The 26,615-nt window shown below is 52.3% G+C and overlaps 1 protein-coding gene across 1 annotated transcript in view; it reads left to right on the forward strand.

Moving 5' to 3' along the window:
• The first annotated feature begins 5,918 nt into the window (after window positions 1-5,918).
• frmpd1a (FERM and PDZ domain containing 1a) overlaps window positions 5,919-26,615 on the forward strand; it is a 264,403-nt gene continuing 243,706 nt past the window's right edge. Inside the window, exon 1 of the mRNA XM_072517007.1 lies at window positions 5,919-6,176. The gene's annotated coding sequence lies outside the window, so the exon portion shown is untranslated. The remainder of the gene's footprint in view (window positions 6,177-26,615) is intronic.

Here is a 26,615-nt window from a genome sequence, read left to right on the forward strand (position 1 = left end):
TTCCAATACTCCCTCATACTCCTATCTACATTCCCACATTCCAATACTCCCTCACACTCCTATCTACAATCCCACATTCCAATACTCCCTCACACTCCTATCTACATTCACCCCATTCCAATATTTCCTCACTCTCCTATCCACATTCTCCCCATTCCAATATTTCCTCACTCTCCTATCTACATTCTCCTCATTGCAATACTCCCTCACACTCCTACCTACATTCACCCCATTCCAATATTTCCTGACACTGCTATCTACAGTCCCACATTCCAATACTCCCTCACACTCCTATCTCCATTCACCCCATTCCAATACTCCCTCACACTCCTCTCTACATTCTCCCCATTCCAATACTCCCTCATACTCCTATCTACATTCCCACATTCCAATACTCCCTCACACTCCTATCTACATTCCCACATTCCAATACTCCCTCACACTCCTACCTACATTCACCCCATTCCAATATTTCCTCACTCTCCTACCTACATTCACCCCATTCCAATACTCCCTTACACTCCTATCTACATTCTCCCCATTCCAATACTCCCTCACACTCCTACCTACATTCACCCCATTCCAATATTTCCTCACACTCCTATGCATATTCTCCCCATTCCAATATTTCCTCACACTCCTATCTACATTCTCCCCATTCCAATATTTCCTCACTCTCCTTTCTACATTCTCCCATTCCAATACTCCCTCACACTCCTATCTATATTCTCCCCATTCCAATATTTCCTCACACTCCTATCTACATTCCCACATTCCAATACTCCCTCACACTCCGGTCTACATTCTCCCCATTCCAATATTTCCTCACTCTCCTATCTACATTCTCCCATTCCAATACTCCCTCACACTCCTACCTACATTCACCCCATTCCACTATTTCCTCACCCTCCTATCTACATTCACCCCATTCTAATATTTCCTCACACTCCTATCCACATTCTCCCCATTCCAATATTTCCTCACACTCCTATCCACATTCTCCCCATTCCAATATTTCCTCACACTCCTATCCACATTCTCCCCATTCCAATATTTCCTCACACTCCTATCTACATTCCCACATTCCAATATTTCCTCACACTCCTATCTACATTCTCCCCATTCCAATATTTCCTCACTCTCCTATCTACATTCTTCCATTACAATACTCCCTCACACTCCTATCTACATTCTCCCCATTCCAATATTTCCTCACACTCCTATCTACATTCACCGCATTCCAATATTTCCTCACACTCCTATCCACATTCTCCCCATTCCAATATTTCCTCACACTCCAATCCACATTCTCCCCATTCCAATATTCCCTCACACTCCATTCTACATTCATCCCATTCCAATATTTCCTCACTCTCCTATCCACATTCTCCCCATTCCAATATTTCCTCACACTCCTATCTACATTCTCCCATTCCAATATTTCCTCACACTCCTATCTACATTCTCCCATTCCAATATTTCCTCACTCTCCTATCTACATTCTCCCCATTCCAATATTTCCTCACTCTCCCATCTACATTCTCCCATTCCAATACTCCCTCACACTCCTATCTACATTCTCCCCATTCCAATATTTCCTCACACTCCTATCTACATTCCCACATTCCAATACTCCCTCACACTCCTATCTACATTCTCCCCATTCCAATATTTCCTCACTCTCCTATCTACATTCTCCCATTCCAATACTCCCTCACACTCCTATCTACATTCTCCCCATTCCAATATTTCCTCACACTCCTATCTACATTCTCCCCATTCCAATATTTCCTCACACTCCTATCCACATTCTCCCCATTCCAATATTTCCTCACACTCCTATCCACATTCTCCCCATTCCAATATTTCCTCACACTCCTATCTACATTCCCACATTCCAATACTCCCTCACACTCCTATCTACATTCTCCCCATTCCAATATTTCCTCACACTCCTATTTACATTCTCCCATTCCAATACTCCCTCACACTCCTATCTCCATTCTCCCCATTCCAATATTTCCTCACACTCCTATCTACATTCCCACATTCCAATATTTCCTCACACTCCTCTCTACATTCTCCCCATTCCAATATTTCCTCACTCTCCTATCTACATTCTCCCATTCCAATACTCCCTCACAATCCTATCTACATTCTCCCCATTCCAATATTTCCTCACACTCCTATCTACATTCACCCCATTCCAATATTTCCTCACACTCCTATCCACATTCTCCCCATTCCAATATTTCCTCACACTCCTAGCCACATTCTCCCCATTCCAATATTCCCTCACACTCCTATCTACATTCACCCCATTCCAATATTTCCTGACTCTCCTATCTACATTCTCCCCATTCCAAGATTTCCTCACACTCCTATCTACATTCTCCCATTCCAATATTTCCTCACACTCCTATCTACATTCTCCCATTCCAATATTTCCTCACTCTCCTATCTACATTCTCCCATTCCAATATTTTCTCACACTCCTATCTACATTCACCCCATTCCAATACTCCCTCACATTCCTATCTACATTCTCCCCATTCCAATACTCCCTCATACTCCTATCTACATTCCCACATTCCAATACTCCCTCACACTCCTATCTACATTCCCACATTCCAATACTCCCTCACACTCCTATCTACATTCCCACATTCCAATATTTCCTCACACTCCTATCTACATTCACCCCATTCCAATATTTTCTCACTCTCCTATCTACATTCTCCCATTCCAATACTCCCTCACACTCCTATCTACATTCTCCCCATTCCAATATTTCCTCACACTCCTGTCTACATTCCCACATTTCAATACACCCTCACACTCCTATCTACATTCTCCCCATTCCAATATTTCCTCACTCTCCTATCTACATTCTCCCATTCCAATACTCCCTCACACTCCTATCTACATTCCCACATTCCAATATTTTCTCACACTCCTATCTACTTTCTCCCCATTCCAATATTCCCTCACACTCCTATCTACATTCACCCCATTCCAATATTTCCTCACACTCCTATCTACATTCTCCCATTCCAATATTTCCTCACTCTCCTATCTACATTCTCCTATTCCAATATTTTCTCACACTCCTATCTACATTCACCCCATTCCAATACTCCTTTGCACTCCTATCTACATTCCCTCATTCCAATACTCCCTCACACTCCTATCTACATTCTCCCCATTCCAATACACCCTCACACTCCTATCTACATACTCCCCATTCTAATACTCCCTCACACTCCTATCTACATTCTCCCCATTTCAATACTCCCTCATACTCCTATCTACATTCCCACATTCCAATACTCCCTCACACTCCTATCTACATTCACCCCATTCCAATATTTCCTCACTCTCCTATCTACATTCACCCCATTCCAATACCCCCTCATACTCCTATCTACATTCTCCCCATTCCAATACTCCCTCATACTCCTATCTACATTCCCACATTCCAATACTCCCTCACACTCCTCTCTACATTCCCACATTGCAATACTCCCTCACACTCCTATCTACATTCATCCCATTCCAATATTTCCTCACTCTCCTATCTACATTCACCCCATTCCAATACTCCCTAACACTCCTATCGACATTCTCCCCATTCCAATACTCCCTCATACTCCTATCTACATTCCCACATTGCAATACTCCCTCACACTCCTATCTACATCCACCCCATTCCAATATTTCCTGACACTCCTATCTACATTCCCGCATTCCAATACTCCCTCACACTCCTATCTACATTCACCCCATTCCAATATTTCCTCACACTCCTATCCACATTCACCCCATTCCAATATTTCCTCACACTCCTATCTACATTCACCCCATTCCAACACTCCTTCACGCTCGTATCTCCATTCACCCCATTCCAATATTTCCTCACACTCCTATCCACATTCTCCCCATTCCAATATTTCCTCACTCTCCTATCTACATTTTCCCCATTCCAATACTCCCTCACACTCCTACCTACATTCACCCCATTCCAATATTTCCTGACACTGCTATCTACAGTCCCACATTCCACTACTCCCTCACACTCCTATCTCCATTCACCCCATTCCAATACTCCCTCACACTCCTCTCTACATTCTCCCCATTCCAATACTCCCTCATACTCCTATCTACATTCCCACATTCCAATACTCCCTCACACTCCTCTCTACATTCCCACATTGCAATACTCCCTCACACTCCTATCTACATTCATCCCATTCCAATATTTCCTCACTCTCCTATCTACATTCACCCCATTCCAATACTCCCTCACACTCCTATCGACATTCTCCCCATTCCAATACTCCCTCATACTCCTATCTACATTCCCACATTGCAATACTCCCTCACACTCCTATCTACATCCACCCCATTCCAATATTTCCTCACTCTCCTATCTACATTTTCCCCATTCCAATACTCCCTCACACTCCTCCCTACATTCACCCCATTCCAATATTTCCTGACACTGCTATCTACAGTCCCACATTCCACTACTCCCTCACACTCCTATCTCCATTCACCCCATTCCAATACTCCCTCACACTCCTCTCTACATTCTCCCCATTCCAATACTCCCTCATACTCCTATCTACATTCCCACATTCCAATACTCCCTCACACTCCTATCTACAATCCCACATTCCAATACTCCCTCACACTCCTATCTACATTCTCCCCATTCCAATACTCCCTCATACTCCTATCTACATTCCCACATTCCAATACTCCCTCACGCTCCTATCTACATTCCCACATTCCAATACTCCCTCACACTCCTATCTACATTCACCCCATTCCAATATTTTCTCACTCTCCTATCCACATTCTCCCCATTCCAATATTTCCTCACTCTCCTATCTACATTCTCCCCATTGCAATACTCCCTCACACTCCTACCTACATTCACCCCATTCCAATATTTCCTGACACTGCTATCTACAGTCCCACATTCCAATACTCCCTCACACTCCTATCTCCATTCACCCCATTCCAATACTCCCTCACACTCCTCTCTACATTCTCCCCATTCCAATACTCCCTCATACTCCTATCTACATTCCCACATTCCAATACTCCCTCACACTCCTATCTACATTCCCACATTCCAATACTCCCTCACACTCCTACCTACATTCACCCCATTCCAATATTTCCTGACACTACTATCTACAGTCCCACATTCCAATACTCCCTCACACTCCTATCTACATTCACCCCATTCCAATACTCCCTCACACTCCTATCAAAATTCTCCCCATTCCAATACTCCCTCATACTCCTATCTACATTCACCCCATTCCAATACTCCTGCACACTCCTATCTACATTCACCCCATTCCAATATTTCCTCACACTCCTATCCACATTCTCCCCATTTCAATACTCCCTCATACTCCTATCTACATTCTCCCCATTCCAATACTCCCTCACACTCCTATCTACATTCTCCCCATTCCAATACTCCCTCACACTCCACCTACATTCACCATTCGAAATATTTCCTCACACTCCTATCTATATTCCCACATTCCAATATTTCCTCACACTCCTATCTACATTCACCCCATTCCAATATTTCCTCACACTCCTATCTACATTCACACATTCCAATATTTCCTCACACTCCTATCTACATTCACACATTCCAATATTTCCTCACACTCCTATCTTCGTTCACCCCATTCCAATGCTTCAGCACAAATGTTAAGAATCACATGGCACACTAAAAGCACTGAAAGTAAAAAAAACATTGAAGCCATTTAGCTCGTAAGGATGTTGCTGATTGCAGTACCAAGACTCTGCTGTTCGACAGCACTTTACATAATGGAACAAAAGATTCCCATAATTTAATCATTCCTTCTCGTTTCTGCCTCGCGGTGAGAAGCTTTTGTATATACACATATTTTTAAATCATTCGACCGCCCTGGAAGTTTGCGAGGTCTGTGCAGCACTGACGCCTGTAAGGGCAGTTCCAGGAGTGTGGGAATCTGCCGACACGCTCGCTGCTGACCTTGCGATGACCAAGGTCCCCAAGAACCAATAGCTGCAGCCGTGGAGATTACTCAGAGAGGTACAGGATACCCTGCTCGATAGCTACATCTACACGGCGCCGATGGACAATCAGTCCCCACACACAGCAGGTAAGAGAGACCATCTCATTGTGGCACTGAAGGGGAGAAATCAAAACATGTCAATAAGTTATCCGGGGCACCGGGGCACCAATTGTCTATTTTTTAGCCTTGAGTAAGTGGCTAATATTGCCGGGGAGGCTTAAAAGCTTTTTTCCATTTCTGAGTTTCCATGTGCTGTACAGGCATCGAACTGTTTTTCAAAAGAGATTTAGAAATAGACATTGAATCGCGCCCTGTGTTAACGGGACCACATCTCTCGGTGTCAGCTTGATGTCTGCTGCAAATTCATTAACACAGTTGGAATGTCCTTTGACTTTATTACATTCAGTGCAATGGCTAGAGAGGCAATGCAACTGTGGCTCGGTCACATTTCTGTGCGTCCCGTAGACTCAGATCGTGCTGGATGTCAAATGCTGGAGGTTGTGAGAGGAGAGCCCTGTGAATGGGACAGAAACGTGGCTCACACTCTGACTTCATAACATCAATTGGGATGTTCAAGGCTGGAGAGTCGAGGAGGACATTTGGGAAATCGGGCTGATTTACCGCGGCCGGTAGAACGGGAAACCCTAAAGTAACTTAATAGTTCAAAATGTTATTATTTTAACAATCATCGTTTCAAATGTTTTCATTATTAACGTAAGAGACTATTTGGTCGTTGCACGATTTGAAAACTGACAGTGCCTTGCACATAGCATAGGAACAGAAGCAGGCTATTCAGCCCCTCGAACCTGTTCCACTTTTCAGTTCAATCAGGATCTGTGCCTCAACTCTAGTTACCCGCTTCTGATCCAACCCCCCATCCAACCAAAATCCATTGAAATCCGTCTGGGAAGCTTAAATTGGCTCAGCAACACCAACCCCCGAAACAATGTCCTTATGACAGACTTCAACTGAAGTGCAGAATTAGCTGCTGATGTTTGGTTTGATGGCCTCGGCCCCGGATTCACATTACCCAGTGGGTCAGAACATGAGTTGGTATTTTCCTGCGGGGCATACACATGACATTCAGATTCTGTGGCGTTGTATCATCGTCTGCTTGTGCTCTGTGCTGCTGCTTTCTCAAAGCCCAAGAGAATCCGGCAGAGGATAGGGGAAAAAAATCAATGACTGAATTATTAAATTATAGCAGTATTTATTTTCAAAGCTGAGTGCTTCTTTTTTGACAATAGTTGTCAGGAGACATTGACAAGCATTGGAGGTCTACAGAATGTAATATAAATATATCTACTGTGAGATTAATATAGATAATACAGGACGTCTTGCAAAGCACTCCAGACAGCTCATAATGCTAATCCACCTGGCTTTGAAGAGAATAGATTGAATATTTATGACAGGGGTCAGGAGCTCTTGTGTATTACTACACTGCATTTGGAATGTCCTACAATCAGCTTTGATGCTGTGAAGTGTTTACTTCAAATATTAGACAAGACTTACACTGAGAATGCTCACAAGATAACAAGCCTTCTGTCCCTTACTTTGCAACCACTGCATTAAATTGCTTTTATTTTGTAACTAGCAAACTAAATCCACATCATATGCAGTGATCCAGATAAATACTTCAGGCCATTGAGGTTAAGCCATATTAGGGAGGCTTGTAATCTTATTAAGAGGAGTTTGAGTCAACAGACTACACGTTTATCATATTGAGGGTCAGCTAGAGAGGTGGGCTGGATAGACTAAACAAGACATCAGCAATGAGCTAAATGCAAAACAAGTGCAGATTCTCATAATTTTATTTTCATTGTGTAACTTCTGCTAAAGATACTAGTCTCTGTTACTCAGCAATGGGCTTGAATGAACCCAAACTAAAGCATCTAGTTTGAGTATCTACAGTGTGCTCAGCTGGAAATTAATTGACAGATGTGAGGTCAGTTTGTCTGGGCAATGTCAACCCACACGATACAGACTCTGCAGGGATAGATTTTCAACCCCCCCCCCCAAGGGTTCGAGCAATGTAAAATAACATGTTGCATTCTCCCTTTCCTGCCTGTATATTCCAGACTGATGTACTAGGGTCATTTTACTAATCTTGTGATGTACTAGTCAAAAGAGAATGTGGGAGTTCTCCCAGTGTCCAGTCCAAGTCTTTATCCTTAAATAAACATTAGTAAACCAGATTATCTCTTTGTCATTCCATATTGCTAGTTGTGGCATCTTGCTGTTCCCAAACTGGCTCTGTCTTTCCCAAATTTCAAAAATGACTGCCCCTCTTACTGACTTCAGCTGAACTCTCACCCTCTCACAGCCAGTTAGTTTCAACAGGGTTGCCTGCTTTGCCCCACAGCTTGCCAGCTGTGTGTATATGCTGCCCAATCCCCAAAATGGGACTTCATAGCAGTGATATTGAGTGGGCCGTGCATGCACTTTCCCCTGTGTGTCCACTGTGCACCTCAGGTTAAAATTGCCTCCATTCTTTAAAAACGGGACTGATGTTCAGCAGCTTGTGCAGGGACCTGAGATTACATAGGGATCTGCTATCATTTGTACGCTCAGCTATGGGGAGATGGCAGAGTAGTGGTATTGTCACTGCGCTAGTAATCCTGGGGGCGTGGCTTCAAATCCCACCATGGCATCTGGTGGAATTTCAATTCAATTAATTTATCTGCAACCATGAAACAATCATGTATTGTTGTATAAACCCATCTGAATCACTAATGTCATCCTTACCTAGTCTAGCCTACACGTGACTCCAGACCCACAGCAATGTGGTTGACTCTTAAAGTATCCTTTGAAATGACCCTGGCAAGCCACTTATGTTTAGGGTGACACAGTGATTAGCACTGCTGCCTCACAGCGCCAGGGACCCGGGTTCGATTCCAGTCTTGGATGACTGTCTGTGTGGAGTTCATACGTTCTCCCCATGTGTGCGGTGGTTTCCTCCGGGTGCTCCAGTTTCCTACCACAGTCCAAAGATGTGCAGGTTGGGTGGGATAGCCATGATAAATTGCCCATTAGAGTTCAAAGATGTGCAGATTAGGTGAGGTTACGGGATTACGGGAATAGGGGGGTGAAGGGGAGTGGGCGATGGTAGGGTGCTCTTTCGGAGGGTCGGTGCAGACTCGAGGGGTCGAATGGCCTCCTTGCCCTGATGGGATTCTATTGACTGCTACTTTGGTCAATTACCAAGAGGTGAAGGATGACTCATATAGATAGACAAAGAGATATAAGGGCCGGGATTGTCTGACCCTGCGTCGGGTCGGAGAATCCCCGGGGGGAGGCGCGAATCCCAATCCGATGCCGGGTGCCCTATTCTCTGGTGCCGTTTTTCGGGGGCTGGCGGGATTCCCGCCACGCCAGTCGGGGGCCATTGACAGCGGCCCCCCCCCGGCGATTCTCCGGGCCCCGATGGGCCGAGTGGCCGTAAAGTTTTGGTCAGTCCCGCCGGCGTGAATTACTCACCTCACGCATGGTGGGACCTGGCAGGTAAGTGTGTGGGGGCGGTCCTGAGGGGGGCACGTGGGGATCCGACTCCCGGGGGGGGGGCCCCCACGGTGGCCTGGCCCGCGATCGGGGCCTACTGATCTGCGGGCGGGCTGGTTCCGTGGGGGGCCTTCTTTCCTCCGCGCCGGGCCCCTGTAGGACTGCGCCCATATTGCCTGGGGGACGGCGCGGAGAAGGGAACCTCCGCGCATGCGCGGAAATACGCCGGCCAGTCTGTGCATGCGCGAGATCACGCCGGCTGTTCCGCGCATGCGCAAACTCGCGCCGGCTCTTCGGCGCCGGCTGGAGCGGCGGCAACCATTCCGGCACCAACCTAGCCCCCGAGAAATTGGAGAATTCCTCACTTTCGGGGGCTGTTGATGCCGGAGTGGTAGGCGCCAGTTTTCTCGCCGGTGTGGGGACATAGCCCCATTTTTAGCGAATCCCGCCCAGGGCATCATTTTAAGGGTAGGCACTCAATGCCGAGGTAGCAGGCAAAGCATGTTCAGTGTCTGCTTGAGGCTGAAGCCATTTTCACATCTGGGCTTTGTTTACATGATGGCAGTGAGCTACAGGTGCCAGGTCATTGGCTGTGGGAAAGCTGTAGGCTAGCTGAGTCTCAAACTGAGTTCACCAGTAACTCAAGCTGGGGTTGGAGTGTCGATTCGGGGGGGGGATGATGCATGGAGTTTTAGGAATCTATCCTTAGGCCCTCCTATTTCTCCTCAAAACATCATCCCAATATATAGTGTCAATTTCCACATATATGCTGACGACACCCAACTCTACCTCACCACCACCTCTCTCAACCCCTCTAATGTCTCTAAACTATGAACTGCCTGTCTGACGTTGGGTACTGGATGGGCAGAATTTTTCTCCAACTAACTATTAGGAAGGTGGAAGCCATTAAATTCAACTGCCATTCCATAACCCAACAGCACATCTCTCCAGATCCTTTTTATTGTCGATCTCTTTTACACAGATATATTTTGCTTAGCCAAAAGTAAACCTCCCCCTATTGTTTATGGATGGTCCAAATAAATGAACACTGCTCCTCAGAGTTTTCCCGACTCATTTACCTCCTATTATCTATGATCAAGTCAATTACAACCAGACATTGTACTTTCATGGATATCCTAGTCATAGAATCAAAGAATGGCACAGAAGGAGGCCATTTAGTTTGTCCTGCCTGTGACAACTCTCTGCCAGATTAATGAACCTAGTGCCACTCCCTTGCCATTTCCCTGTAGCTCTGCTATGTCTTCATCCTCATATAATGATCTAATTCACTTTTGAAAGCTATAATTAAATCCACAGCAAAGTAGCACAGTGGGTAGCACTGTTGCTCCACAGCTCCAGCGTCCCGGGTTCGATTTGTGGCTTTGGTCACTGTCTGTGTGGAGTCTGCACGTTCTCCCTGTCTGCGTGGATTTCCTCCAGGTGCTCCGGTTTCCTTCCACAAGTCCTGCAAGTTAGGCAATTTGGACATTCTGAATTCTCTCTCAGTGTACCCGAACAGGTGCTGGAATGTGGCGACTAGGGGCTTTTCACAGTAACATCATTGCAGTGTTAATATAAGCCTACTTGTGACAATAAAGATGATTATTATTTAATAATATTCCTCCACATTATCAGGCAGCGTGTTTCGGATCCTACCCACTCACTGCATTTAGGAGGTTTTCTTCATGTCGCCATTGCTTCTTTGCCAATCACCTTAAATCAACATGCTCTGCTTCTCAACCCTTCCGCCAATGGAACAGTTTAAGAGCCTAGGAGCAGAAGTAAGCCATTTGGCCCATTGAGTCTGTTCCATCATTCAATTAGATGACTGATGTGATAATCCTGAACTCCACTTTCCTGCCTTTTCCCCTTTAACCCTTATTTCTCCCTGTCCACTCTGTCCACGCCCCTCATGATTTTGAACAACTCTATCAAATCTCTATTCAACTTTCCCTTCTCCAAGGAGAATGGCCTCAGATTCTCCAATCTATCTTCTAGTTGATGTTCCTTATCCCTGGAAACATTGTCCTGAGCCTTTTCTGCACCCTTCTAATGCCTTCATATGATCTTCTTTCAAAGTTTCTGGTGGGGACCTTATCAAATGTCTCCTGACAATTCACTTGTTTAGTAGTTTAATCACTTTTGCAAAATTAAGAAACATGGCTTATTGTTTGCCATGCTGCTTCTGTGTCATTGAGGGGTAAATTCAGAGATATTGCCCTCCCATTAGAAGCACAATTATGATCTCTGAGTCAGAAGGTGTGGACTTTAGGATTTGAGCACATCAGTGTGGTACTGGGGGAGAGTTGTAACATTGCTGCTCTGCCTCTTACAATTCAACAATCACAGTGCAATACTTCAAGACCAGACAGCTCTCCAGATTTATTAAAAACCATTTTATTTGACCAACAAGAACAAAAAACAGATTAATTGATAATTTACTATTTATTGTGTGCTGTTATCTTTGGCTATATAAGGCCATGGTGTGAGTGGTCGCACACTTGGCAGCTCCTGCTCGAGGCATTTCTTTTGTCCTTTTTAACGTTTGCCAGGTGGATGTTTTGGTGGAAAAAGGTGCAGAGATGATTGAAGAAAGTTAAACTGTGCTGGTGGATAGATTCACAGACCAGGGGCGAGATTCTCCGACCCCCCGCCGGGTCGGAGAATCGCCGGGGGCTGGCATGAATCCCGCCCCCGCCGGTTGCCGTATTCTCCGGCACCGGATATTCGACGGGGACGGGAATTGGGCTGCGCTTGTTGGCGGCCCCCCGCCCCGGCGATTCTCCGGCCCGGATGGGCCGAAGTCCCGCTGCTGGAATGCCTGTCCCGCCGGCGTGGATTATACCACCTCTCTTACCGGCAGGACAAGGCGGTGCGGGCGGGCTCCGGGGTCCTGGGGGGGGGGTGCGGGGCGATCTGGCCCTGGGGGGTGCCCCCACGGTGGCCTGGCCCACGATCGGGGCCCACCTATCCGTGGGCGGGCCTGTGCCGTGGGGGCACTCTTTTCCTTCCGCCTTCGCCGCGGTCTCCACCATGGCGGAGGCGGAAGAGACCCCCCTCCACTGAGCATGCGCGGGGATGCCGTGAGCGGCCGCTAACGCTCCCGCGCATGCGCCACCCGGCAATGTCAGTTTCGCGCCAGCTGGCGGGGCACCAAAGGCCTTTCCTTTCCGCCTTTCCAGGGCGGAAATCAGTCCGGCGCGGGCCTAGCCCCTCAAGGTTAGGGCTCGGCTCCTCAAGATGCGGAGGATTCTGCACCTTTGGGGCGGCGCGATGCCGGACTGATTTGCGCCGTTTTGGGCGCCTGTCGGCGGACATCGCGCCGATTACAGAGAATTTCGCCCCAGAAGTGGGTTGAGAAGAAAGGAGCTGTTGGAGCAAGAAATTCCTTGTGCGCCACAGGTGAAGATGGCATAGGGTACAAGGTCAACCCTGCCTGCCCAGTGGTTGATGGAGCAGCTGGTGGACTTCTTAAATGAGAAGTTCAGTCAGTAGAAGAGGGAAGTCGAGGAGAATCTGGCCAAGGTGGTGGAACCGCTAAAAGCGGGCTCGATCGGGTGAGCAGAGACTGGAGACCCAAGGCCAGGCTGTTCGGAAAATGGAGCAGGCGGTGGGGGAGCACAAGGAGCAGCTTACCTCGTTGGCGACCGAGATGGGTGTGATGCGGGAGACCCAGGAACGGCTAAAGGAGAAGGTGGAGGTTCTGGAGAACCGCTCCTGGAGACAATACTGAAGAGCCATGGTGATGCCCGAGGGCATCGCGGGAGCGGACGCTGGCTCATATGTAGCCAAGATGCTGAACAATTGATGGGGGAGTGGGCCTTCAACCAGCACCTGGCACCGGGTGCACAGGGCGCTGATGAAGCTGCAGGTGTATGAGCTGATGAGGGCGATGGTGGTGCAGATCCTCTGATTCCTCGACTAGGCGAAGATATTGCAGTGGGCTAGGCAGACGAGGAGGTGCACTTGGGAGGTAATGAGCTCCGGGAGTACCAGGAATTGAGTGCCGAACTGGCGAAGAGGAGAGCCGGGTTTAATCGAGTGAAGGCTGCCCTCTTTAAGAAGGGGGTGAAGTTTGGGGTGCTGTGCCCGGCCCGCCTCTGGGTGACTCACAACGGCCGAGAACATTCTTTTGGGACACCAGAGGAGGTGACCGAGTTTTTAAGAGATGCTGGACGAGCCGGAGAAGGTGGACACTGAATTGTGCATGAGGTGTAAGGGGATGTGGGTTTTCACTGCCCTTTTTGTTTTTACTGCCTTTTGCTTGTTGGCTATGGGAGAACCTCTCTTCGTTGAGAGGTTTTGTTGGGTTTGGTGGCGGGATGTTTGGGGAACTTGGAGGGTGAGTGCACCTTTTTCTTATTTCATTGTCTGTGCTATGGAGGTGTGTGAGCGGGGGGAGGGGAATCAGTGGGGGTAGGAGGTTTAGGTGCCATGGGTGGGGGGTGCCAGACTAGCTGGGCAGGCAAGTTAACAGGAGTGCAGTGGGGGGTGACCAGATGGTTAGTGTAGAAGAGGGGGATGTGATTGTTGTCTTGCTTAAGGGAAGGGGGCAGGGTGGTTGCAGACAAAGGTGTGGCTGCCATGGCACAGCAAGAAAGGGGTTGGAGACAGTGGACATCTGAGGGTGGTCCTGGAGGATTGCATGTCATGGGCCAGGGACTGGCCCAAGAAAGGATATGATTGATTGGCAGGGGAGAAGGGCGGGGTACCTCCCGGACCAGGTTGGTCACATGGAACGTGAGAGGGCTGAATGGGCCAGTCAAACGGTTGCGTATGTTCGTGAACTTGAGGAGGTTGAAGTTGGATGTGACCTGACTCGGGTAAGGAAAGGGTGGGTCGGGCATGTCTTTCAGGATTAGCGGGGGTGGCAGTGCTGATAAACAAGCGAGCGGTATTTGAGGTGGGGAATATTGTGGCAGATTCGGGAGGGAGGTTCGTGATGGAGAGTGGGAAGCTGGAGAGGGTGTCAGTGGTCTTGGTGAATGTCTGTGCCCCAAACTGGGATGACGTGGAGGTCATGAGGCGGATGCTGGGGAAGATCTCGGACCTGGACTCGCATCGGTTGATTATGGGAGGGGATTTTAACACGGTCATTGAACCAGGTCTGGACCAGTCAAGTCCGAGGTCAGGGAGTGTGTTGGCGATGGCGAAGGAGCTGAAGGGATTCATGGAGTGCATGAGGGTGTGGATCTGTGGAGGTTTGGGATGTTGAGGGCGAAGGAGTTCTCGTACTTCCCCCATGTGCACAGGGTGTACTCGTGGATTGACTATTTTGTGGTGGACAAGACGTTACTGGCGGGGTTCGTCAACTCGGGGTACCCGGTGATCGTGGTTTCAGACCACGTGCTGCAATGGATGGACATGCAAGAGGAATGGGGGAGGGCCCACTGCCCGCAGTAGAGACTGGATATAGGGCTGTTAGCAGATGAGGAGGTGTGCGAGCGGCTGCAATTGGGGGTACGTGGAGCTTATCATAGATTATCATAGAATTTACAGTGCAGAAGGAGGCCATTCAGCCCATCGAGTCTGCACCGGCTCTTGGAAAGAGCACCTTACCCAAGGTCAACACCTCCACCCTATCCCCATAACCCAGTAACCCCACCCAACACTAAGGGCAATTTTGGACACTAAGGGCAATTTATCATGGCCAATCCACCTAACCTGCACATCTTTGGACTGTGGGAGGAAACCGGAGCACCCGGAGGAAACACACGCAGACACGGGGAGGATGTGCAGACTCCGCACAGACAGTGACCCAAGCCGGAATCGAACCTGGGACCCTGGAGCTGTGAAGCAATTGTGCTATCCACAATGCTACCGTGCTGCCCAATGACATGGGTGAGGTCTCGGCCGCCACGCTATGGGAGGCGCTCAAGGCAGTGGTCAGGAGGGAGTTCATATCGTTCCGGGTGTATAGGGAGAAGGTGGAATGAGCAGAGATGGCAAGGCTGGTGGACGAGATTCTGTGGGTGGATAGGATGTACTCGGAGGCCCCGGAGGAAGGTCTGTTGAAGTTGAAGCAGAAGCTCCAGCTGGAGTTTGGGTTGGTGTCCACGGGGAAGGCAGTAGGGCAGTTGCGGAGGGCCAGAGGGGCAGAGTATAAGTACCGGGAGAAGGCGTGTAGGATGCTTGTTCACCAACTTAGGAAGCAGCAGGCGGCGAGGGAGATTGAAAGGGTGAAGGACGGTAGGGGAAGGGCGGTACTGGACCCGGTGGGGGTGAATGGTGTTTTCGAGGAATTTTATAAGAGGCTCTATGAATCTGAATCCCTGGCCGGGGAGGAGGGGATGCGGCAATTCCTAGACAGGTTGGAGTTCCCAAGATGGAGGAGGACCTGTTGGAGGGGCTGGGGGCCCCATTGGACTGGTGGAGGTGATGGAGGGCATGGGAACGATGCAGACAGGGAAGGCCCCAGGCCCAGATGTGTTTCCTATAGAATTTTATAAGAAATTATCTGGGGATCTTGGGCCTCTGCTGGTAAGGGCGTACAATGAGGCGAGGGACAAGGGGCTGCTTCCCCCTACATTATTGTAGGCGTCCATATCCCTAATATTAAAGAAAGATAAAGATCCAGAGCAGTGTGGGTCCTACCGCCTTATATCGTTGCTAAATGTGGATGCCAAATTGTTGGAAAAGATCTTGGCCTCGCGAGTTGAGGACAGTGTGCCGCGGTGATAGGAAAAACCAGACGGGTTTCGTAAAGGGGAGACAATTTTCGGCAAATGTTAGGAGATTATTGAATTATGCCCCCCAAGGAACACGATGTGGAGGTGGCGGCTGTAATGGATGCAGAGAAGGCATTCGATCGGGTGGAATGGGAGTACTTTTGGGAAGTGCTGGGTCGGTTCGGGTTTGGGCAGGATTTTGAGGACTGGGTCCGATTGTTGTATAGGGTGCCGGTAGCGAGCTTACGGTCAAATTGGGTGAGCTCGGGGTATTTTGGGTTACACTGGGGGACAAGGCAGGGGTGGCCACTCTTCCCGTTGCTTTATGCCTTGGCAATAGAGCCATTGGCAACGGTGCTTAGAGCGTCAAGGAGTTGGAGAGCGATTGTGCAGGGAGGGGGGATCGAGCACAAGGTCTCGCCAAATGCAGACGACCTGTTGCTTTATATTTTGGACCCGCTGGAAGGCAGCGGAGGGAGGGGGGGGGAGGGGAGGTTATGAGTATTTTAGAGGAGTTTGGCCATTTTACCTGATATAAGCTAAACATGGTGGTCTTCCCAATCAAAGTCAGGGGGCAGGAGAGGAGGTTGGGTGAGCTGCCATTCAAGGTGGTGGGGACGAGCTTCAGGTATTTGGGCATCCAGGTGGCGCGGGGATGGGAACAGCTGCACAAATTGAATCTCGCGTGGCTGGTGGAACAGATGAGAGGGGATTTGAAGAGGTGAGATGTGCTTCCGCTTCCACAGGCGGGGCGGGTGCAGACAGTGAAAATGAGGGTGCTGGCAAGGCGTTTATTTGTTTTTCAGAACCTCCCGATCTTTGTCCCAAAATAATTTTTCAGGAAGATTAATGCTTTGATCGTGGGGTTTGTGTGGGTGGAGAAAACCCCATGGGTAGAGAAGGTGCTGTTGGAGCAGGGCCTTGCCAAATATAATGAATTATTATTGGGCAGCGAATATTGCTATGGTAAGGATGTGGACAGTGGGGGAGGGGTCGGCATGGGGGCGGATGGACGTGACCTCTCACAGGGATACGAGTTTTGGGGCATTGTTGACGGCACCTCTGCTGTCCTCACCGGCCAAATACTCCACGTGCCTGTTGGTGGTGGCAGCCCTGCGGGTGTGTGGACAGTGGTGGCAGCATCTGAGGTTGTGGGCACTGATTTGCGGGAATTATGGATTTGCACCGGGGGAGGGGGTTTGGATGTGGGGTTTTGGGGATGGTGACGGGCAGAGATTGAACAGTTTGGGAACCTGGTTGTGGGGGCAGCATTTTGAGCTTAGAGGAATTGGAGGAGGAATATGAGCTGCCCAGTGGGAAAGGGTTCCGATACTTACTGATACAGGACTATGTGAGGAAGCAGGTACCGTCCTTTCCCAATCTACCGCCTCCGGGATTACAGGTTAAGGTGGTATCGAAGGAAGGAATGGGGGAGGCCAAGGTGACCAAGATTTACAAGGAGTTAATGGACTGGGAAGGAGCCCTGATTGGAGAAGTCAAACGGAAATGGGAGGAGGAACTGGGAGGGGGAAAATGGAGGCTGGGTTGTGAGAGGAGGCCCTGAGGAGGGTGAAGCATGCTCGTCATGCGCAAGGCCTTATTCAGTTTAAGGTAGTTCATAGCGTGCATATGACGGTGGCTAGGATGGATAGGTGCTTAGAGGGGATGGAGGACAGGTGTGGGTGGTGCGCGAGGAGGCCCGCGAACTATGTTTACATATTTTGGGCATGTCCAAAGTTGATGGGGTTCTGGCAGGGGTTCGCGGACGTAATGTCTGAGATGTTAGGGGTGAAGGTGGCCCCGAGTCCAGAAGTGGCGATATTTGGTGTGACGAAAGACCCGGGAGTCCAGGGGCGAGAGAGGCCGACGTTTTGGCCTTTGTCTCCCTGATAGCTCAGAGAGGGATTTTGATGGAGTGATGGGGCCGGGGGTATGGGTGAGCGACCTCGCAGAATTCCTAAGACTGGGGAAAATTAAGTTTGCTTTAAGAGGGTTAGTTGATGGGTTTGCCCGGAGCTGGAAGCTGTTTATCGACTTCTTCAAGGAAAATTGAGGTGTCAACAGGGGTGGGGTTCCAACCTGCCCCACCCGCTCTGCCATCATACAGTGGGATGGATAGGCCGAGGCTGGCCCACCCACCGTAGCCCCAATGGAGGCCCTTAACTGGCCAACAATTCATTTCTGGCTCACCCTCAATTTTCAAGCTGGCAGGAGGAGGCTGGGGATAGGGCGGGAGCCCAGAAAGTGATCCTGCTCAGGACTCGAGTGGGTGGGGGAGGTTGTTGGGCTTCATTCATCAATGCCTCCTTTAAACATTATGCGCCCCCCACAAGTTCTGGCCCTTTGGGTGCTTCCTCCCTCTGTTCTGTCCACCAACACCCCATCCCTCTCTGCCTACCCCCTTGGTCCTCATCTCCTCTCCCAGCTCTGAGACCTCCACACTTTCCTGGTCCTGGGCCTCTGGGGCTTAGAATCTGGGGACTACTTTTAGCCCCAGTCCTGTCCACTGCAGCGTCTGGTGCTGCAGAGACGAGCGAGCTGCCAGCCAATTAGATTGAAGCCTTCAAGCATTAAATGGCAGTGAGGCAACCAGCCTTAATGGGGATGCATTCCCCTTATCTCTTCGGATTGTGGGAAGGAAAACCCCACCATCCTAAAACTCCTGGCCAAAGTGATATATAGATGCAAGTTCAATCTTTGTTTCAGCTGCTCAACACATTGAAAGTTATAGGTGGGGATTAAACTTGTGTAACATTATGTCATCACTGGTCATTCATACGGTAGAAACAAGATCACGTGGCCTGATGCTACTTGCTGAATTACTTTGATAATTCTGCCCATTCCAACTAAAGATCAGTCAATAAATATGTGAATGCTTCATATTGAACTAGGTGTTAGAATGATACGCCATGAAGTTAAAAAGGAAGGATAGAATTGTGTTTGCTCAAAGTAGGGTTGGACAAAATATTATTGGATGAGGGGGAAAAGATTTTATCTTTGTACAAATGTAACTTACTTTTTACTCTGAATTTCAATACAACACCACAAATAATGACACTTTTTCGCTACATTTTCTTTGAAGGGATGAATTCAAAATGTGCTGTGTTAAATTAAAATTGAATTATATTAAAAGATGAAGTAATAACCTGGTTAAAAGAAACTAACAGTTACTCAATGACAGTGATTTTAATCCTCCAATAAAGTCCAATTAAATTAATGTATTACGTGGTGACAAAATAGCACCAAGTGGATTGAGATAACAGTGAGTCCTCCAGAATTCAGACTTACAGCCCTGGCTACATCATTAAACTCCAGGGGCGTCATTCTCCGACCCCCCGCCGGGTCGGAGAATGGCCGTTGGCCGCCGTGAATCCCGCCCCCGCCCCCACCGAAGTCTCCGAAGGGAGAAAAGTCGGCGGGGCGTTAATGGCGCCGCTGCCGCGGAGAATGTCACGGGTCTGCGCAAGGCAGCCGATTTTCGGCCTGCCGATATTCTCCCTTCCGGATGGGCCGAAGTCCCGTTGACGTGATGACCGTTCACGTCGACGTGAATCAAACCTCCTTTTCATCGGCGTGACCCGGTGCTCCAGGCTCACGCCGACCAGCGAGGAGGTGAGTGACGGCCTGGGGGGTTGGCTCTGGGCAGGAAATGGCGTGGCCGCAGACTGATTGCCTGAGGAGAGGTGTGTCTCGGCTTGTGTGTGTGTGTGTGCGGCCGTGGGGGGGGGTGGCGGAGGGGGGGGGGGTGGTGGTTAGAGTAGGTTGGGCTCCGGGGGAGTGCCGGGAGGGGGTCCGTGCCGGGGTGGAGGTTGGGGGGGGGGGGGGGGTCCGTGCCGGGGTGGAGGTTGGGGAGGGGGTCCGTGCCGGGGTGGAGGTTGGGGGTTGGGTGGGGGTCCGTGCTGGGGTGGAGGTTGGGGAGGGGGTCCGTGCCGGGATGGAGGTTGGGGGTTGGGGGGGGGTCCGTGCTGGGGTGGAGGTTGGGGAGGGGGTCCGTGCCGGGGTGGAGGTTGGGGAGGGGGTCCGTGCCGGGGTGGAGGTTGGGGGGGGGGCCGTGCCGGGGTGGAGATTGGGGAGGGGGTCCGTGCCGGGGTGGAGGTTGGGGGGGGGGTCCGTGCCGGGGTGGAGGTTGGGGGTTGGGGAGGGGGTCCGTGCCGGGGTGGAGGTTGGGGGTTGGGGGGGGGTCCGTGCTGGGGTGGGTGATGGGAGGGCAAATGAGTTGGTCCACCTGGCCAGGTGCCAGCCTCCAACAGTTGGACCCATGCGGTCCATGCCACCTGGCTGGGGGGAGGAGGGGATATGGGCAATGATGACATGTCGCCGTTCCCCTCCCCCCCACCAGGCCGTCATGTTTTCAGACCATCCAGCGATGTTGGCCGCCGTGGTGGCAGCCGCTCATGTCTATGTTGCCCTGGATGAGGAGGAGGAGGAGGAGGAGGAGGAGGAGCGTGCCAGAGAGGCGGCGCAGGCTGCCGCAGAGGGGCAGGCGGCAGCCGCCCAGGCTGGAGGGACACCTGACCGACAGGACGAGGAGGGGGAGGAGGACGTCGCGGCCCCACGGCAACGGAGGCACCCGAGGGCGCCCCGTGTGTACCGGCCCCGGCAGTCATACCAGGACCTCACGGACCGGGAATGCAGGAGGAGACTCCGGATGAGCCGGGAAACCGTGGCACACATCTGCCACCTGCTGGCACACCTGTCACCGCGTGGCACTGGCGGGGGACACCCTCTCCCCGTGTCCGTCAAGGTTACGGTGGCCCTGAACTTTTATGCAACGGGGTCATTCCAGGCACCGAGTGGGGACCTGTCCGGCATATCGCAGACATCGGTGCATCGGTGCATCCGGGCAGTGACAGATGCCCTTTATGCCATGGCGCACCGCTACATCCGCTTCCCCGTGGACCGGGCCAGGCAAGATGCCCGGGCCGTGGGCTTCTCTGCCATTGCCGGGTTCCCCATGGTCCAGGGCGCGATCGATGGGATGCACGTCGCCGTGCGGCCACCTGCAGATAACAGGACCGTGTTCACTAATAGGAAGGGGACCTATTCGATGAACGTACAGGTGGTCTGCGACCACCGCATGATGATCCTGCACGTCTGCGCCCGTCACCCAGGCAGTGTACACGACTCATTCGTGTTGTCGCGGTCATCCATCCCCGGCATGTACGAGGGACGCCATCCCCGGCTGAGGGGCTGGTTGCTGGGCGACAGGGGCTACCCATTGCGATCGTGGCTGATGACGCCTATACGGAGGCCACGCAATGAGGCGGAGAACCGCTACAATGATGCCCATGTAGCGACAAGGGGAGTGATCGAGAGGTGCTTTGGCGTGCTGAAGATGCGTTTCAGGTGCCTGGACCTCTCTGGGGGCGCCCTCCAGTATCGGTCAGATAGGGTCGGCCGCATCATTGTGGTGTGCTGCGTCCTGCACAACATAGCCCAGCAGAGGGGCGATGCGCCGCAGGCAGAGGAGGGCGGAGTGGAGGAGCAGCAGGAAGAGGCCAAGTCCTCCCCAGATGAGGGGGATGGGGGCAATGGTCAGGGCAGACGGGGTAGACACAGACGGGTGGCTGTCCACCATTACCGGCTGGCCCAGCGGGCACGGGACAGACTGATAGACGCCCGCTTCACTGACTAGATGGGCGTGGGAATCGGGTAGTATGGCCACAGACCGCACACCATGACAACAGCCGACCACCCACACCCCCCACCCATCCACTCACCCAGCACCCTCACCCCCCTCCCCAACCCCACACACCCCACCCGCATGCACACCAACCCCCACCCCCAATTGCCGATCCACCGGCGGCACAACGGGCCGGGCTCACCCAGTTGCGGGTGGACGCGTGTCTATCGCAGGCCATGGAGAATGATGACAACCCGCCTCCGATGAGCTCCTGGCTCTACATCGTTGGACTATGTCTGACTCATGGCCACAGTACCACCATCCACCCGGACCATCCCTGCATGCGGCTGTGACACTGCAGCGCACGGTCCCGTCCTCTGCCCGGGGGATGTTGATGGCGGCCCAGGGGGAAGGGGGCAGACTCACCTGGGGCTGAGGTAAGACCACCCCTCACACACACACTTGCGCTCAACGTACATGACACCCCCGCACACTTTGGACAGAGCACAAAGGCAGCTTCGGTAGGTGTAACATTGACTTTAATAACCAAAGGAGTTCATGCACGTGCCCTAGCGCCTAAAACTCATCTGTGCCCTGCACCCGCGCCAACTTACTCAGTGTCTAATTGTTTGGCCTTACGGGCCCTTTGACTACGTCTACGTGGTTCCCCAGACGGTACAGCAGAACTGGAGGTGGACTCCTGTGATTCCTGCCCTCTGACACTGGATCCCTTTGGCGGCCGTTTCCTGGGGCGTCCTGGCCTAGATGGGCCAGGCTGCGGCCCGGGCGACTGGGATGGCGAGCTGCCAGCCTGTCCTGCCCGTTGCCCACCCGATGCACCTGGGACGGAAGGGGGGGAGTCCGAGGTGTCGCGGTGTACCGGGACCTCCCCTACAGAGGGAGCCGGGACGGACCACACCACCTCCTCCTCCCTCGGGGTGCCCGATGGCCCCCAGGCCTCTACATGGGTGGGGGATGCGAACGGACTGGCCATCCGACGCGCCCCCGACATCTGGCGCTGCCAGTCCTGGAGGCCCGTGCTGGTATCGACAGGGGTCTGCAGGTTTGCAGCCATGGAGCCCAGGGGGTTGTCGAACCCTGTCTGCGACAGTGCGACGCCAGCTCGCACATGGCCACTGGCGCCGATGCCCTCAGCAATGGCCTGCTGAGACTGGGCCATGGCCTGCAGAGACTGGGCCATGGCCTGCAGAGACTGGGCTATGGCCTGCTGAGACTGGGCCATGGCCTGCTGAGACTGGGCCATGGCCTGCTGAGACTGGGCCATGGCCTGCTGAGACTGGGCTATGGCGTGCTGAGACTGGGCTATGGCGTTGAGCGCCTCTGCCATCTGGCGCTGGCACTGGCTCATGGCCTCCTGTGAGAGGGCAGCCATTTCCTGGGCCACAGACGCCGCCTGCACGGAAGGCCCCAGGCCTCGCAAACCGTTCCCCATGTCTGACACCGTCGCACCCATTGCCTCCACCGCGGACGCCACCCGTGCGGTGTCAGCCTGGGTGGCACGCATGACCGGGACCACTCCCAGCTCCTGGACGCGGGTGGACTCCTCCACCTGCGACCGCAGCCGCCGCAAGCCACCCGTCACCCTATTCGCTCGTCTCCGTGTCGGTGGTTGCATCGGATCTATGTGTGGGTGTGGTAACTGCAGGAACCCGGGATCCATCTGGGCGGCAGATGTTCGCTTGGCCTGGGCTGCCCTCCGACCGCCCGGTCCCTCTGCTGCTCCTACCTCCACCTGCTGTACCGGGACGGCTGTGTTGTGCGCACCAGTGAGTGTACCAGACGCCTCATCACTAAAGTGCCCAACCGTGGTGAGTGTTTCTGCGATGGTGGAGGGTGTTGGTGACAGCAGTGGCGTTGTGTCGTGCTCTTCGTCCCACTCTGAGTCCATGGCACTTTGGGGTGGGGGTTCGTCTCCACCCATCCACTCTGAGTCACTGTCCGGTATTTCGTCTTCCCGGGTAGGGGTGTCCCGGGTAGTGCTGTCCCGGGTAGTGCTGTCCCGGGTAGTGCTGTCCCGGGTAGTGGTGTCCCGGGTAGGGGTGTCCTGGGTAGTGGTGTCCCGGGTAGGGGTGTCCTGGATAGTGGTGTCCTGGGTAGTGGTGTCCTGGCTCGGATGTGACGGGGGCCTGTGGCTGCCCCCCTCATCGCTGGGTGGTCGCTCCCGCACGTGACGGGGGTGTCGTCTCCCTGTTGCTCCAGGTCTCTCGTGGTGTGCGAGGGGCATCCTGCGGGCGTCGCATGCTGGAGGGTCCGGGTCTCTCCGTCTCCCGTGGTCTCCGAGGGGCATCCTGCGGGCGTCGCATGCTGGAGGGTTCGGGTCTCTCCGTCTCCCGTGGTCTCCGAGGGGCATCCTGCGGGCGTCGCATGCTGGAGGGTGCGGGTCTCTCCGTCTCCCGTGGTCTCCGAGGGGCATCCTGCGGGCGTCGCATGCTGGAGGGTGCGGGTCTCTCCGTCTCCCGTGGTCTCCGAGGGGCATCCTGCGGGCGTCGCATGCTGGAGGGTGCGGGTCTCTCCGTCTCCTGTGGTCTCCGAGGGGCATCCTGCGGGCGGTCTGCATCTGCGGGGATGGGTGCCTGGACGTTTGGTCCTGCGATACACAATGAAGCATGCATGGTTAGACATCAGGCAGTGATCAGGTGATACGGGGGAGGGGGATATAGGGGAGGGGGGATATGGGGACGGGCTGTTGGTGGCTCACTTGCTCGTGGGGCCCCGACCTCTGCATCAGCAACCTCCCGGTCCTCAGGTCCGCCAGCCAGTTCCAGGGCCCTTTCCTCGTGTACGGTCAGTGGCCTCTCATCAGCGGGCCCTCCTCCAGTCCTCACATGCTCCCTATTGTTGTGTGCGCGCTTCTCCTGGGGGGGGGGGGGGGGGTTGGTGGCAGGGGTAAAAGGCAACAGTGTTAGGCAGGTATATGAATGCACGCCATCGGTTGCGCGTGCATTGCAGAGGTTAAGGTTAGGGCTGGATTCACTTGGGGATATGGGGGATATGGGGGAGGGGGGGATATGGGGGAGGGGGGATATGGGGGAGGGGGGATATGGGGGAGGGGGGGATATGGGGGAGGGGGGGATATGGGGGATATGGGGAGGGGGGATATGGGGGAGGGGGGATATGGGGAAGGGGGGATATGGGGGATATGGGGGAGGGGGGATATGGGGGATATGGGGGAGGGGGGAATATGGGGGATATGGGGGAGGGGGGATATGGGGAGGGGGATATGGGGGAGGGGGGATATGGGGGATATGGGGAGGGGGGATATGGGGGATATGGGGGAGGGGGGATATGGGGGAGGGGGGAATATGGGGGATATGGGGGAGGGGGGAATATGGGGGATATGGGGGAGGGGGGGATATGGGGATATGGGGGAGGGGGGATATGGGGAGGGGGGGATATGGGGGATATGGGGAGGGGGGATATGGGGGAGGGGGGAATATGGGGGATATGGGGGAGGGGGGATATGGGGGAGGGGGATATGGGGGAGGGGGGATATGGGGGAGGGGGGAATATGGGGGATATGGGGGAGGGGGGATATGGGGGAGGGGGGGATTTGGGGGAAGGGGGATATGGGGGAGGCTCACCCTGCCTGCTCTGACGAGGTCGTTCACCTTCTTGTGGCACTGGGTGCCTGTCCGTGGTGTTAGGGCCACAGCGGTGACGGCCTCTGCCACCTCCCTCCACAGACGCCGGCTGTGGCGTGGGGCAACTCTGCGGCCGTGCCCGGGATACAGGGCGTCCCTCCTCTGCTCCACCGCGTCCAGGAGCGCCTCCACATCGCGTGACTCGAACCTCGGGGCTGAGCGACGGCCAGCCATCAAGTCGGGTGTTGCGGTCGGCTGTTCCGGTCGGGTGGGGGGGAGCTGCGCGGCCTTATGAGCCGTCACGCCGTGCAGCGCGTATGACGCTGCACGGCGTGAACCACTGCGCAAGCGCGGATCCCGTTACGTCGCTGCTAGCCCATTTCGGGCCGGAGACTATCGGCCCATTTTTATGACGTGACGCAAGTGGGATTTGCGCCGTTTTTTGCGCCGATCGGCGGACTTTCCGCCGATAATGGAGAATTTCGCCCCAGAGATCAGGCATATCAGAAAGGATCTTGACTGGACTACTTTTTTCAGAGATCCTATGAAACACACTAAATCATTCCGAATTAAAATAATTGGTCCCCTTAATAGTCCATATCTTACACAAGAATAACCCTTGACAATGTAATTAATGCCAATTATTGAATGAATTATGGGACTTCACCCAATCTGTAAACCACAAACTATGTTCACACAGTAAAATCTAATGCAGCTCTTATAGTAATTTGGTAGTACACAAATTGAGCAGTGTGGTGCATTTACATGTACTGGAAGCTATATAAATTAATACACAGGGCCCTGTTTGTAACAACAGAAAGAACTAGTATATACATTGCGTCTGTTTCAGCTAAACAAAATAAATGATAGCCATTCACCGGTTCACTCCTCAGGACAATGTCTTGACCAATCAGAGTCAAGCTGCGTGGTTTAAATGTTCAAACAACTCCTAACAGTTAACTGTCAGTCGCCATTGACTGGTGCATTCTCCATCGCAACACCTCAACCAATCAGAGTCCACTTGCTATCCGATCAGCACTCTTTTCTCATACAGTATAGAGTTGTTGGTTTCCTCAACATTGGTATTCTTGCATTTGTCCTGATGAGCGCAAGGCAAGCTGCTTTGACAAAATGA

This window comes from Scyliorhinus torazame, chromosome 9 (assembly GCF_047496885.1).
Source record: "Scyliorhinus torazame isolate Kashiwa2021f chromosome 9, sScyTor2.1, whole genome shotgun sequence".
Classification (NCBI taxonomy): Eukaryota; Metazoa; Chordata; class Chondrichthyes; order Carcharhiniformes; family Scyliorhinidae; genus Scyliorhinus; species Scyliorhinus torazame.